The sequence below is a fragment of the Pecten maximus genome, chromosome 6 (genome assembly GCF_902652985.1).
Source record: "Pecten maximus chromosome 6, xPecMax1.1, whole genome shotgun sequence".
In the NCBI taxonomy this organism is placed as follows: Eukaryota; Metazoa; Mollusca; class Bivalvia; order Pectinida; family Pectinidae; genus Pecten; species Pecten maximus.
The window spans coordinates 39,689,971-39,695,460 of NC_047020.1; the positions used below are offsets into that span (position 1 = coordinate 39,689,971).

Below are 5,490 nucleotides of genomic sequence, written 5' to 3' on the forward strand. Positions count from 1 at the left end.
TGCTGACTTCCGCTGGACATGCAGCGCCACCACACAATGGGATATTGAAGGGGAAGTAACTAATATAAACCTATAGACGGGTTATTAATCCATGGAGCCGATTTATCAACCTCTCATTAAATCAATCCCTTCAAAAGCATGTATTCGCATGTGACATTATCAAATACCAAATATAATATCAAAATAGAATTATTTTATAAATGCAATATGCATACTGTGTCCGAAAATTTCACAATAAAACCAATAAAGACAGCATCCTTTCCTAATAACAATTAATTGAATGCATTAGTTTAATTATCTACTGCTGACTAAAATATAAGTCGCATTTTAAACTGAGTAACCACATATATCTATCCATATTTAAGCAATAAAACACACATGCTTTGTATATACAAAGTACATTTATCCAAATATAGTCTTGTGTATCAGGTACATGCATACATAGATTTCCATTTTTTCACCATTTTATCTAACCCAGTCGCTACAGAGTGCACCTACGTATACCTTTTTATGACCCGATGAGCAAACCGGATTGAAATCAACAAGCCACGTTTACATCCAATTGCCTTACACCGCTGTACTACTGACTTTCTCTTCTAATTAAATGGCGATACCGGTTAAATTAGACAAATAATTGTTCCTATTTCAAGAAAAAAAAAATGCAATTACTTTATGTTCTAGCTTTACAATATGATTCTAAAGTAACACTTATTCGTTAAAATGGAAACGCTATCATTTTAACATAACATGTATCTGTTATTTTCACATTTCATTCATCTATCGTTCTCACATTATATATGTATGTATACATTGTATGTATCATTCTCACGATACATCTACTATTATATGTTTATTGTTATATTTTCACTTTACATACACTGTATATCCGTTGTTCTCAAATTACATTGATAGTTTTCACATAACATTTATCTATCATTCTCACATAACATTTATCTATCATTCTCACATTACATTTATCTATCATTCTCACATAACATTTATTTATCATTCTCACATAACATTTATCTATCATTCTCACATAACATTTATATATTATTCTCACATTACATTTATCTTTTATTCTCACGTTACATTTATCTATCAATCTCACATTACATTTGTATATCATTCTCACATAACATTTATCTATCAATCTCACATTACATTTGTATATCATTCTCACATTACATTTATCTATCATTCTCACATTACATTTATCTATTATTCTCACATTACATTTATCTATCATTCTCACATTACATTTATCTATCATTCTCACATCACATTTATCTATCATTCTCACGTTACATTTATCTTTTATTCTCACAGTACATTTATCTATCATTCTCACAGTACATTTATCTTTTATTCTCACATTACATTTATCTATCATTCTTAAATTACACGTATCTATCATTTTCACATTACATTTATCTTTTATTCTCACATTACATTTATCTATCAATCTCACATTACATTTGTATATCATTCTAACGTAACATTTATATATTATTCTCATGTTAAATTTATCTATTACATTTATGTTACAGATAATTAGAAGCCAGAGTCATGTAATTTAGTTAGCAGGGGAGCGCTCATTTTAACAATAACGTAATCAGGGAGAGGTCAGTGTTGAGAAGTTGTAATAGTAATAGTAATTAAGGGAGCTTTGTTCGAATCACACTTGATCTTGTGTGGAGACGTAATTTTACATAAGCCTAACTTAACTTTGGTTTGATACAGCTTTTTTTTAGGAGATAGCTGTTCTAACACAGCCCTAAAAACTCGCTATATTCAGAAAGAATATTAATATGTTCGTTAAGGTTGATCAGATATTTGCAAAGGGCCTGTTAGAAATCCAGACTTTTTCTCAAGAAATCAGATAAAATCTGCTCTAACTTAGATCATACTTATATCTAGTTGCAAGAAAGCAAAACATGTTATAATTGTATTAATAATCGTTGTTGTAAAAATGGATGGAAATGTTGATGGAGAGATACCAGGTTCTCAAATCAGGACAGCGAGTCTTGGTGCATGTATACATTGTACTTGGTATACAGTAAAGTGTATCTAGACGAGTCGTCCAATTTCAAATGACGAAAATGATAGACGTTACTTGAAATCATACCCTTCCCTTAAAAATATAAATTGATTTTTGCACTTACCAAATATCATACAGTGAGAAAATCTCTAATCTGCTTTGTTAATCGCCCCGTGAACAGCTAGGGGCTTTTTAGGCGGAGTTACCTTGTAGTAGTTGGTGACTACCATACTTAATGATATAGGAGAGGCCCGTCACGTGTCATCCAGAGCAATTAGGGCAAAGAATCTTGCCCATGGAAACCACCACAACAGCACAGACCGACCCGTTTCTCAGTTTCAAGAGAAACACAAACCGACACGGGAAGAGAGAGTCGAACCACGCACCTCGGATCTTCGCCTGAGATTACGTGGCCGGCTATCTAACCGACTGAGCTATCCAAGTCCCCAAATATCTACATGTAGTAGTGTACTTTGTAGTCTGTGTATATAGATACAAGTAGACATGGTCCTTTCGTTTGGTAAATGTTTTACAACCTACTTTCAACTCGTTAAGTGAAAGAATACCATAGCGGAGCGTGGTCTGATTTTTTCATTGGTCTGACCACAGAGTCTTGAAATGCATTTTCGTTCGCATAGACCGCGGGTCTGAAATTCCTGCCAAGTCCACGAGGGTCTATAGCGTCGACCAAATTGTATACATGAAATCTCTATCACTCAACCTTAAAATGTATTTACCTAAACAAGGATCTTTGATACGTGAAAAAAATATAACAAATTCATCTTCGATCTGTCATTATAGTGTGACGTAAACACATTAATACGCCTGCGCGGAGAATTTGATGTGACTTTTCACAACATAACGACGTTTCACAGTTTTCCCTTGCATACCAGTGATCTATGATGGATAAATTACTCTGTGCTATGTGCCTGACCTTGTTCATCGGCTTATCTCTCTTCTCCATCAATGACAATGGGTTCATTCAAGCAGGTAAGTCTCACGTTCTCGCTTTTTTTCTTCTTTTTTTCGCTTTTTTTTTTTAATTCATACATACACATCGGATTGTTTTCATGAAACATGTGTAAACTGAACTTCACAGTGACTGATAAATTGTTTCGTTCAATATTGGGAACAAATCTTCTTAAATTACACAGTAGATTTTTACATTATTATAAAGACACGTACATGAACAGATTCCATGTAAATGTTTGATTTCTCAACTTTTTACTGCCTCATTTAGTCTAATATTGTGTTTATGTAATGAAAATGTTGTCAATCACGTATTTACATAATTACATGTACTGATGATAATCCATCACTATTCTGAATACCACAGCTGTAAACTGTCATTGCTAAGCTAAGGTGATTGACAGCGTTAAGGGGCATCTAAACAGTAAATCCAGACCAAACAGTGATACATTACAAGCCTATAAATTCCTACTATGGTGCAATTTAACAGAAGTAACATGATGAACTATATATATTAGTATCATAATAATTATGTATCATGGCAAACCGTGGGACTTGCTGTTGACATGTAATGCGTTAAGATGTTCGTAAATTTCACCAAAACAAATAAAAAATGCATGTTTCATGGAGACATAATTATCTCATATCGCATATATTGCACATAGTAGCCATGTCGTTTTGTTCACAAGTGTCTAAAGAACAACTAGGAGCATTGGATTGACCAGATTTGACTTTATGATATGTATTAACACCGTTTCTATTTTTGACCTTGAAATGCAAATGGCGGTTGTGAATGATATCATTCAAATATAGCATATCAGGAGGTATTTCAAACATCAAAAATTTGCATTACAAGGTCAAAACAAAATAAGTGTTTATACGTATATAAAGTCAAATCTGGTCAAACAAATGCTCCTACCCTGTGCTATAGACACTTGTGAGCATAACAGCCTGGCTATTTTTATAGGTTTGGCCTTTTTTGTGACTCAGAATTATTCCATGCTGCATCATACCACAAAAAAACTCTATAGAAGAAACTGATAGCATCTACAGCAAATTCTTGGTGATTGTAAGAAACAATATGTCCTAACAAACATTTTAATATATTACATGACTACTTTTGTGCAATATCTTATATATTAATTCGTGTTTAAAATTCAACATTTTTGTTGCTATATAGATGACCCTTAACACCAAATCCAAGGGTTGCGTAAGTCAATGTATTTTCTTAAGTGAGACTGCTCCTTCACACTCTATCGAATCACAAACGTTCCCGTGACATTCCAAAAAAACAAATACTAATAAGGCGACAAAAAACTGGCGGGAGACGCCTGGATATTTCATTATTTATGACAAAACACTCCAAAGAAGATGGATTTGAATTTGCTATATTTCCCTATGTGGCCCCACGCTTTAGGCCCCAGGGGGCCATATCCATCTTGTATACATACGTCCCCAATGATCATTTACATCAAATTTGGACATTTTGAAGAACTTAGGTGATATATCCATTGCTCAGTTCTTCACCAAAAAAAAATATAACAATATAGCTAAATTGCTTCCTTTTTTCCCCAGTTCAAAATGAGTGATATTCATTGCAAAGCTCCAGAGAAGAAGACGTTTAAAGCTCTATAGTCAAATTGACCCCTTTTGGTCCGAATGGCCCCGCGCCCTAGCCCCTTTGGGGGTTAACCCCCACCATTTGTACAATTTTGAATCCTCAAGCAACTAGGGATGCCACCAGTCAATAGGTAGAAGTCGTTTGAAGAAATTGTTGACGGATGGACGGACGCCGTACGTCAATGTATGGAATAAGCTCACTTTGGTCCAAGAAGAATGATATCATAGCTATAGAGGAAGCACTCGGAACAAATTGTCAACATCGTGGTCCGTATGTATAAAGTGCATGTACGTGTGCATACTACATTTATTCAATTGTATACAGGCTGTGGTTTGAGAATGTATGTCAAGTCCATGTGATTAAAGGAAATTGTCCAGAGCTCTAGAAATTTCCTTGGATCCGCTATCGGTAACTTTATTCCTAATCCAGTCATTTTCAGATCAGGGTTACTAACATATGTACTGATATCGTATCGTTTGATATCGTTCCAGCCAAACCAGTCCGCAAACCGAACTGTCACTGCAACCGACCACCCTGCCATCCTTGTGAAAAGAAAACTGTCAGGACAGGAAGAAGGTCAACTCGGTCCAACCCACGCAATTAATCACACCAGTGTCACTGGGAAATGGACTGACCAACATAATGGACACTTCTAACTCAATATTTCGTAATTGTTTTTATCGTTTCTTTGAGAACGTCATATTTGGACTTTCACATTCGGTATCATTTGCAATGACACAAAGATTGATTGTTAAAATTGTTTGTACATATATTGTGCGCACGATGTTTTTGGTGTGTTGCGCGATCTTACCACTGCAATATTTGTCAGAATAGTAAAAAATAAATTCATAAGACCTTT

General features: G+C 34.6%; 1 long non-coding RNA gene across 1 annotated transcript; it reads left to right on the forward strand.

The window, feature by feature from the left end:
* Positions 1 to 2,837: 2,837 nt before the first annotated feature.
* On the forward strand, positions 2,838 to 5,490 carry LOC117330016. Its single transcript, XR_004533304.1, has 2 exons — positions 2,838 to 3,031; positions 5,123 to 5,490. It is a non-coding gene; the product is annotated as an uncharacterized LOC117330016 (long non-coding RNA).